This window comes from Vigna unguiculata, chromosome 1 (assembly GCF_004118075.2).
Source record: "Vigna unguiculata cultivar IT97K-499-35 chromosome 1, ASM411807v1, whole genome shotgun sequence".
Taxonomy (NCBI): domain Eukaryota; kingdom Viridiplantae; phylum Streptophyta; class Magnoliopsida; order Fabales; family Fabaceae; genus Vigna; species Vigna unguiculata.
Window position 1 is genome coordinate 5443397 of NC_040279.1, and position 11636 is coordinate 5455032.

At 27.8% G+C, this 11636-nt stretch overlaps 1 long non-coding RNA gene across 1 annotated transcript; it reads right to left on the reverse strand.

The window, feature by feature from the left end:
- Positions 1–1162: 1162 nt before the first annotated feature.
- LOC114179622 lies at positions 1163–1707 on the reverse strand. Its single transcript, XR_003603491.1, has 2 exons — positions 1360–1707; positions 1163–1275 (listed from the first exon to the last, which is right to left on the reverse strand). It is a non-coding gene; the product is annotated as an uncharacterized LOC114179622 (long non-coding RNA).
- Positions 1708–11636: the final 9929 nt, after the last annotated feature.

Sequence of the window (11636 nt, forward strand, 5' to 3'; positions counted from 1 at the left end):
ACAAGACTTTCAATAAATAAATATATTTGGATATTTGGTATGTAGTAACTACTGATTATCTAATTTACTTAACATTTTTTATTTATTTTTATGAAGGGTATAATCAACATGAGTGAAAAGTTTAGAGGTCCTGAAAAATATTTAGTGGTGCAGAAAGAAACCCCAATTAAACCTACAATAAATACGATGAATGTCTTTTGGCCCATGACCCAAGCTCAACTAAACAGATTTTGAAACCTCTGAGAAGCTTCTAATAATTATTAATCAATAATTACCATAAAAAGAGGCTTGGCTGTCACACTAGTACTCCCTCACATAGAAGCGCCACCAAAACTTTCTTTTTGGCTATCTATTCTCATAAAATAAAATATCTTTAGACAAAATAAATTTGATAAATTTTTGAAAAACTGACGTGATTTTAATTAATTAAATTTTTTAACTAAAAATTTAATATATTGTATGTGTGAGAGAAACGTGAAGGACAACATTTGAATTGGTTTGATTACATTACACGGTGATTCTTCTTCACGAATTGGTTTAGTTATACGATTTGATTTTGTGAAGGAGAACCAAACCAATTTAAATGTTATCTTTCACATTTCTCTCACACATACAATGCAATATTATTTTTATTAAAAAATTCAATTAATTAAAACCACGTCAGTTTGTCAAAAATTTATCAAATTTACTTTGTCAAACATTAATTTTTGTCTCATAAAATGACACAGTCAGGTATCTTAAACTTTTCTGTAATATTAATTTTAGTCAAGGAAAATATATTATGAGTTTTAACATTTTTTTACTCTTATTTTTACTTTTTATCCAATTTAATGTGAATTATTAATTAATTATTTTTTTTTTAAAGAATCAATAACTCTTCTACAAATACATTTTTTCTCAATAAAAAATAGTGCGTTAGTGCGTAAATTGTGTTTTTTCTTTGGAATCAAGGCTGAGCATTTTCTCGTATTGTATTTTTTATTTCGAGTTCCTGTTGTTAAAGGATACATTTCATCTAACTTCTTTACAAATATTTTAAAGGAAAAAGTTACATCAAATATATATATTTTTTCAAATTAATTTAAATATATATTTAATTATAAAAATTCTCTCCCTTATACGGTATACACAAAAAAGAAAAAGTGAAAACAAAACACACCGAAACAAAATGAACAAACACATGATATATATTTATAATAATTATACAAGAAAGCCTCGAAAAAGAATAAACATGACAAAGAAAAAGATCCTTTGTGAATTATTTCTCCCTATCACCTACAATTAAATAACAGAAGTAAATATAAGTGAATATTCTCTCATTTTGTCACAGTATACACTATATACAAACGCCAAACTCACCATAATCATCACTGAATCAAATCAAACTGTATAATAGAAACGAAACCACACAACATGAATGGACTCATTGCTTGAAGATGGCAAGCATGGACAAGACAACCGCAGCTCCTACCGTCACGGCGGAGCCGGAAACTGATCCGGCTGCGCCGGCGTCAGGAGCGGGAGTTGGGGAGCTCTGGGCGGACACAGTGGCGGAGAACACCGTGAGGAGGAGGAGGATGGTGGTGAGAGACATGAACATGAGTTTTGGTGATGCCATGGGAAAGTGAAGAGAGAGAAAAATGAGAGATTAGGTTGAAGATGTTAAGATGGAGAGTAGAACAGTGGAAGGTGGAGATGTTGGTGAATGATGATGGTGGGAGAGGGTATTTATAGGAGGAAAATGTGATAGCTGAAATTAAGAGTAGTGTAAGTAGAGAATTATGGAATTACCAAACAAAATAAATAATTAATCAATTTTTTATTCTTACACATGTACATGTTGGTAATTTTTTATTTGGAATTATTAGCTGTTTTATATATCACAAAATAAAATTTATGTGTTTTCAACTCGATCTCTTTCGTTGTGTACTTTCATCCAAGAATAGAATAATGTGACAGTAATGACAAACTTAAAATATTCAGATATCATGGTTATAAAATGTACGAATTAATTGACAAATTATAGAAAAAAAAATTACAAATAACAATTACGTTATTTCATTTACAACAAAATCAAATATTAGATAAATATAAAAAAGTACTTTAAATATTTCATTACACAAACTTTTAATAAACATTTGATATATTTATTTTGTTGTTGTAAACTTTGTAGATTATATTTAAAAAAAAGCTAAATCCGTTTTGACCCCTTAATTTTTAAGAAAAATTAAAATAAGTTTGTTTTTAAAATTTTGATTTAATTTAATTTTTTAATTTTAGAAATATCTGAATTTAGTTTTTTAATTAAATTTTATTAAATTAATTTAATATTTTAAATATTTGAGTTGTTTATACCGTTTTAACTTTTATTTTAATATTAATTATAAAACACATTTAAAACATAAACAAATTTATAAAAAAGAAAATAATTTTAATTTTCATCCGTATTTAGAGATGAAATGAAAAATTGATTATAATTAAATGAGATTTTTTTATTGATAAAAATGGAAAAAAGGGAGGGCGTTGGGAGCAAGAGAAACGTGGACAGGTGGAGCATGTGGAATAAGCAACGGTTGGTGATGATTTGTCCCTACCTTTGTGTGCTGTATTTCTAATTATTGGTGTTTTATTAAACAACCTTGTTTGTTGGAGTACTTGTCGTCCAAGTAACACCACCGCAGATGTTCATTCATCCACCTTCGAACATTCTAGGTCATTTACTGCTCCTTGTTTCTACACAGGACACAACTCAAATAATGCTTCATAACAATCATTTTTCGACACTTCAAATGTTTTTTCCAATGGTTTTTTCTTTCTTAAGACAAGGGAAAACATAATTAAAATAAAAATAATATTAAAAATTTTATCAAAGTTACAAAAATATATATATATATATTTACAAAACGTCATAAAAGTAAACTTTTTATTAATTGTAATGTTATAGTTATAAAGTAGAAATATTTATAATTTTTTTAATATAATTGCCGTTCATCGTAGTTAGTTTCTTGCATGCTACACAATCATAACTTAATTAGCCATTATATTGATTAATAAATTATTGGTATTTAAATAATCTATATTATAAATAAAAAAATTATAATTAATTTATGAATTAAAATCTAAATTTGTCTCTAATATTAACATTAATGTTTTAGTTATTTATTATTATTGTTTCTAAATTGGTTTATAGATTTAAATTATATAAATTGAAATTAAAGACTACTTTAGAAGTAATTATGTGATAGTTAAAACATTTTAGAAGATTGAGTTGGAGAAATAGTAAATCCACTTGTTAGGGTTTGTGTATGCATTATTAAAATTGTTTGGCAATCTTTATCAATGGTTCCAGGTGGGGAATGCTATTTGTATTTGTTGGTTGTACCAAACTAGAAGAAAGTGACACAAAAAACAAAGGGACGGCTAAAAATTGTGTGTTAATCAATGCAAAGTACAAATAAGCTATTAGTTAATTGATGATTGGTTTGAAAACAAACACCATGGTTAGTTTTTTCATGTGTTTGACCAAGACAATTGCCGTAATTGAAGATGTTCAAGAAACCTTTTTTGATTGCTTCATATTGTGATATTGGAATGATATGTTGTGTTAGGATTTAGTATATGTGTCTAAGAAAAGTATGTCTTTTTGGAGAGATTGTTTTAAGAATGTGTTGTCAATTTAGGAAAATACCTAGTCACTTTTATAAGTTATATTTGATGAAAAACCGATTAAGTAAGATCAAGCAGATAGAAGTGTATGACTTTATATGTCAAGATTACTATGTTTCTTAAATAATTTTTATATTGTAAAATTGTACTTTAGCTAATTTATAAAGTTATATATTATAAGTAAACAATATTACATAAAATTGTTATATTAATAATTGTAATTTGTTCATTATAAATAGCAAGTAAAAAAATTTAAAAGAAATTGATAATCATATTAAAAAGAAATACATATTTTCCGGTAATCTTGTTTTTGAAATTTTTTTCTTAGAAAATATTATAAATTTTGTTATAAAAAATAATTTGTAAGAAATTACTATCAATTTTTTTAAATATTTTATAAAAAATTTCTTTTATAATAAATTTTATAAAAAATATTTGTGAATTTTATAATTTAGTAAAAAATAATTATAAACAAAAAATTTACCTTCTAATTAAAACTCTTAAAAAAATAAAAAACAAAATCTTTTCTTACAAAATTTTATAATAAATTTACAAAAAAAAAAATCTCATTATAAAATACGAACATTTCTAATACTAATAATTGGCTTTTTGTTAAAAAAATATTGACCGCATTAAAAGGTGTTTAGTATTTAAATTTGAATATTTGTATGTATAATAATATGTTTTTTTTAGTATCTTCACCATTTGTCATAATTTGATTTTGTTCATTATAAGTATCTTTACCATCTGGAATTGAATGTAATTATCGTATGAGTTAGTATAAAATTTAGTATATTTCGTCTTCTTTAATTTCCCAAATATTACGTTTAAACTAAACATTTGATTATAAGTTCGTGGACCCAATAATATTTACATCTTTAGTTGATAATTTTCTTTTCTTTAAAAGACCATCTTGTTAATTCAATTTTGCATTTCTTAACTAATTTTCTCATATATTTTTAATGTAAATTGGAATTTTGTTTAGCTTTGATATGGCATTATAGTTTTAGGAATTTTGTAATTAAAATAATGGGAAGTAATACTTGTTAAAGCTTTAGTAGAAAGATTTTCATGTACACAAACATAACCAAGTCAAAACTAAAAATTAAATTTTTTTCGTTAACAAAATATACACCAATTTTTTCACTTCTTATATAATTTTAAAAATAAATTGTTAAAATATGATCCAATACATTTTGGAATTTTGATTAAGTGATTTTAAAGAATAAATTGTGAAAATATTTCATTTCTAAGACAAGTGTTATAAAAGATATATCATGTGAGATGCAATGTGTTTCATTGACAAACGATACAAAACATGTGTTCTCTTTGCTTTGTTTGATGAGTTTTTTTTTCTCAATAATAACAAATATGAATTGAAAATGGGGCAATTAGGATGTCCCAACCTTTATACAAAAATATATAAAAAAAGAACGAAACAAAGAAAAAGAAGATAGAGAATGATACCTACATTTACAAAGCACAAACTCAAACAACTACTCATAAAATCAAAAACAGGAGAAATGATAAAGACCTACACCTTTTACAAACCCAACTAAATAACAAGGACATTTCACATTGAAACTTTCGTTGTATCGACCTTCAAGTCTAAAACATTGAGAGCATTACTTTTGACATTTATGTCAAACCTTGGTAATACATTCTAGCCCTTGGCATGTTTGAGAAGTGTCATTAGATGATATGCTTGCACATAATACTTTAAACTAACATTGTGCCTAATGAAAATATTTATAAGTTAATTTTGTGTTTTCATATTTACGCTTGTTAAAAGATCTAACAGAGCACACATCAATATCAAAGATCTCTTGAAGAACATGATAAAGCTTCTTCTCACCAATGACTATTCTAATGCACCTCATGTAAACTTTAGAAAGGCTATTTGCCTCGTATAATCATATACTTTACTCTAGTTTGGTTGAAAACTCTTGGATTGAGACTTAATAAACAACAGTGAATCTTAGAAGACATCTAGGGGGCTATGCACCCCCCCCCCCTCCCCAATTTTAAAAGTTTTTTAGATTGATTTTTATTTTTTTACAAAATAAATATTTAATGTTAAGAAATAATAAAATATAAAATTAAATATAATAAAGAATAATAAAATTTATTAAGATATTTTTTTTGTTCTCTCTTATTTTAAGTTTCTCACATATTGTATTCATTTACTACTCTTGCGTATTTTCTTTTATTTTTTCTTTAAAAAAATAGAAAGTTATACACAAATTTATTCTCTTTGCTCTCATTTATCATCAGTTCTTCTTCATTTTTTAAGATAAAAAAATGTAACTCTCTTTTGTCTCTTTTGTTTTTTGTATATTTTTTTTATGAAGGAACAGAAGTTGTATATTATATGTTTTTTCATAACTATTTTTTAAATGTGAATTGATTAACATAGATTTCTTTGAGTAATTTTCATAATAGAGATTTTTATTAGATATTGATAAGTTTTTTTTAGTCTTAATTTTTTTAAATAGGTATATTGATAAAGAATAAAATAATAGATTCATTTTTTTAAGCGATAAAAAGAAATATACCTGTGAAGATGAAAACAATATAAATTTATTTCATTACCTATTTCCATGGATGATACTAAGGATTTAATTGTTGAATTGAGGAACCTTTTTTAAGATTCAAGGAATTATAGGTGGGAAGTTTCATATTAATTATTTGGAACTTATTTTCAAATATGACAATATCTCGTGAAAAAGGATGAAATTAGAAAAACTTATTTAAAAAGAGTTTTATATCAAATACAACTTCAAAAATATCATTTTTCTATGAAAAAACATACAAGGAATTTCAATACTAAATTATATATACTTTTGTTATATTAGTGACAATAATTAAATATATAAAATTTACGTACATTATTTTGGATCCTTCAACACTTTTTATCGAGATCCGCCACTGCTAATAAGTCAAGTAAGTTATCAAGATGTTGTTTAAAGAAGAGATGGAGTGTTTGATGTTGTGTGGAACACATTTAATGGATCTTTACATTTATGTGTGAACAGACAAAGTCTTGAAGATGAAAATTTGAAGTGAAGTCTCTTATAAAAAAAAAAAAAAGTTGATGAAAATTTGAAGTGAAGTCTCTTAAAGGAAAGAAAAGAATTTGCGGTTACTCTTTTATCAACTTGTTACTTAAAGAAACCTTTCAAGATGAATGCAAGAAGATCAAGAGTTGTCAAAACATAACCAAAGTTGTTGCTAAAAAATTTTGGTGCTTCGAATAGACAAATATTAAAATATTTTAACCTTGTATTCTCAGAAGTCATATTTTCTCAACTTAGTGAATAAAACTGTGATGTTTTATATCACTCAATTTGTTCACCAAATTCTTAGTCAATAATGTTTATTTCTCAAACAATACTCAATTTTTAGCAACGACTAAATAACATGAATAAATATACATTAGTAAACCTTAAAAAATAACATAAATTGTTATTTTTTATACTTTGTGTAAATATTTTTTAACATCAAAACAAAGACGATAAAAGGTAGTTTTCTTCAATATTTAATATAAAAAAATCAAATGTGGGTGAAAATTATATGTAAGAAAATGTAAGTAAATATATATATATATATATATATATATATATATATATTGAAAAAATTAATTAAAAAATTAACTCAAGGTTATAAAACAATTTGGTAGATGAAAGTTGATACATGATAAGTTAAAAAAAAGACTATTCCAAAAATATATAACTCTATTTGAAATTGGAATTTGTTCAAATGAATCATGAGTCATGTTTGACTAATGTGATAGTTTAGGTCTTTGTACCATATCGGCTAAAATGACTGCTATCCCAAAAGGTCATTACCCTAAAGACGTTAACTTGAAACCATAACCGGGTACATAGCAACATACTGAGTAACAACGTCTCACCACTAATCACACCCTATATAGATCAACTTGCTTACGTGGTGGCAATATTAGTCAACTATTCGACTTCTGTAATTAATAGAGACGATATCTACACTAACCGGCCACAATCGTGGAAAAGAGATATGGTAATGTTCAGAATGTCGCCTACTCTAACTTAGGGAAAAGTCAGTTGAATCACTATAAAAGAATATTGGGCCTACAACATGGGCCCAACTAAGTCCACACAAGCCCAATGAAGTTAGGCCACAATAAACATAATCAAAGTCCAACCCATGGTTGGAACTAGGGTAAAACGAGATTAATCTCCTATAAATAAGGGTGGACCTTGATAATTAAAGGTAGGCATTTTCATTAGTGCATAATCTGAGATTTGATATTGAGAACTTTTGCTAACTTGATCGTTGGAGCTTTTTCTGCAGGTAAACCCCCATATTCCATCAATTATCCAATAACAAAGACATAGCAAACAAGACCGTGGAGTATCCATCCAAGGAACTCAAAGATTATGGTAAGATGAAGTTCAAGTTTCATAATTATCTAATATTATCCATGGAGGAACAGTCTTAAACTTTGACAACTTTTGGTTTTCATACTTTAAAAATGAATGGATATAATCATTTTAATCCAACATGTTAATTTCTTTTTTACATATTAAACGACGTTTCATGTTGACATTTGAGCTGAAACGTGATAAATTATGTAAATTAAAATATCATCCTAAAACATATTTAACACATAAAAATAAGTTAAGGTATTTGGATTAAAATGATTAAATTCATTTATTTTTAAAGTTTGAGAGTTATATATTAAAAATTTTAAACGAATTTCAATTATATATATAAATTTAGAAACTAAAAACATATTTTACTCTTTAAAAAAATTACATATATTTTTTTTTTCTGATTTCTTTGACATTAAATGTTTAACTTTAAAAGTTGTTATAAGGTGTTCTAAACTAAAATATTTTAGCCAAACTAAAAATCAAACCTCATATTCCTTTTCATACATGATTTCTTCATATACGAAGATTTATGAGGGCCGAGAAAAAGTTCAAATTATTCATTTAATATATTTTTGAATTTTGCAATCTCTAATATATTTTTAGGTTGTATAATATTAAATACCTTTTTAGATTATATTATTTTGATATTCGAAAAGCCTTTTATATTTCAAAATCTGGAAATACATTATAAATTAAATGTTTTGAAGCAATTTTCAAATTTCATAGAATAAAAATAAAAATTATAATTAGAGATTATATAATTCGGATTTTTCGAAATGACAGATTCTTTTGGACTGTACATTTTTAACTACTACAATTGACTTCCAAACAATATGATCTATAATTTTTCAAAAATATGAAGTTATTATTTTAGATTGCTTAATATAAAGATAACTCAAAAATCAATGTCCCCTTCACAGTTACTCAAATATTTTTAGAAAAGAAAAAACGAAAAACTTATATCAATAAGAGCTAACTAACTTCTTACACGTACAGAAAATTTCACCTTTAACAATACTTTTTGTCAATTCAATGTACAAAATAAGAGCTGAGAAGTAAGAACAGAAATGAAGACAACAATGGAGGTTGAATAAATAATAAAACAGGAAAGACAAAATAAACATTTTTAAATAAGTGGGGGTGTAGGAAAAAATATATAAAGGTGCATAAGCAGATTACCTTTTAATAGAAGGAAATGGCTAGAGTTAAAACAATATCTTAGCAACACGCACACCGGAGATGGGCCAAAACCCAAAGATACATATCCCTAAGGGCTTTGTATAACTGACGGACAATTGAAGGCCACTGTTCCTGCACCTCTACAATTACTAATTGCACTTCCATAATATAAGAAAAAACCTTAAATATTTTTCACCATTACACCACACAACCATTGCAATTGTTCTAGAATCGGCATAAATACATTATGCAGAATAGAGAGCTTTTCAAAAGAGGCTTCGCCGCACCACTACTTAAATGCCTTAACCACGAGTAGACCTAATATGTGCTTGTCGAGATGCATAACGACATATATGGTATGGACACGGGTGCCCGATGCATGGCCTCACGACTACTAAGGTTGGATATTACTGGCCTATACTAAGAATGGATGCTCATGAGTATACAACAAAGTGCTAGGAGTGTCAACAATTTGGACCACAACACCGAAAACCTCAAAGAGGAGCTTGATCTCATACACAAAGTCTGGGAAGAAGCCCGCATAGAGACAACAACGAAATAAGGAGTAGCCTAGTGCTACTACAACACTCGTGTCCACGAAATATCCTTCTAGAAAGGAGACATGGTTTGGAGAATGTTTAGTAGTACCCACAAAGACAAAACTGAAGGTAAGCTCGCTCCCGATTGGGAGGGGCCTTTTCGTGTAGTTGACTCCCTCCATAACAGAGTCTACAAGCTAGAGGAGCTTGGAGGGAAGCTCATCCCCAAAATGTGGAATGCCATGCATTTGAAGATGTATTATAGTTAAGACATTTGAGGATGTGTATACTCCTTTTCCTTAACTCGGATTTTGTACCTGAGTTGGGTTTTGCCGAGCAAAGTTTTACCGATGCACACTTTAAAGTCTAAATAAAAATCCACTTCCTTTTAATTTGCATTTGTGTTCTCTTTTTTGTTCAATATTAAATCCCTCCTAACGAGGCAATGAGTTACTGAAAGCAGTAACAATAAATCCCTCATAACGAGACAACATGTTTATTAATAAAAGTAGTAACAATAGAGTCCTCTTAGCGAGACACCAAGTTACTTAGAGTAGCAATGTTAAAGTACTCCTAACGAGACTAAGTCAGTGATGTGACGCTGACAATGACACGTGGCACTGCCACTATCATGTCGTCACTGTCACGTCACATGATGTTGTTTTGACACATGACAATTTGTTTTTAAAAATTAAAAAAGAATTAAAAAAATTAGAAAAAACCACGAATTGACACATGATACATATTTAACGTTGTTAACATAGTACTAATGGAAAGAACTTAACTAGTACACATCTTGAGAAATAGAAATCCAGTTAAGATAGTCAAAATCTAAGGACCTAATTAAAATTTTCGAATAAAGAAAAAAGCATCTTAAATTTTTTTTTTCTTAACAAAAAATTGCATCTTTTTTCCAATTCAAAATGATAACCAACCACACAACTCCAACTACCTCGAAAGGTAATAATCATCACCACACCAAAAAAAAAAAAGAAACAAATTTAAATGTGGCAACAAAGTGGTCCTCACTCCCCTCCATAAAACACTCTTTAAGTCCAAACCTATTGTATGTTCATTTCACAAATTTTTTTTTCTTCACAAGTCAAATTCAGTGATATAAGATGAAGTTGAAGAAGGCTACTTGTGTTGTCCTCTTCGCCGTGGCTTGCATTAGCACCGCCATGGCACACGGCGGCCACCACAAGGCAGAAGCCCCCATCACGGCAGAAGCCCCCTCCAGCCTCTCCACTCCGGGGGTACCCCAAGGCGGCGCCGGTGCTCTTGATCCATTTCTTGCCGTCTCACTCCTCTCCTTTCTTGCTTATTATTTGCAATTCTGAGTCATGATATACCTACCTACCTATACGTGCATGCTATTTTGCAATAAAAGGGAAACCAAACATGAAACCCTAGATCCACCTACAATAAAAGATGTGAAATTGATATTCAAGCCATTATTTTTATTTTAGTTTTTTTTTTTCATAGAAAATATATCCTACGATTTTCGGTCCGATTAAGGTTATTGTATTAATATTAGTGTGTGGGTGTGTACTATTACATGTTTTTTGGTTGATTTTTAATTCCACTCTTGGGATATGTTTCTTTGGATTATGATTCCATCCCTTGCAGATAGGAGCATATTCATTTTAAAATCAACCATTTTAATAACATAGTCTTTCTAGATGTCTATAACTCTGAATTATTGAGCTATATATTTCTCTCAAATCTTGTGTTTTCAAAGTTTATAGAGTAAATGGTTAATTCAGTTAGAAAATAGTATTTTATTTTTATTTTTTAATCCCGTAAATTTATAAGAGAAAACTCTAGTAGACCCTTG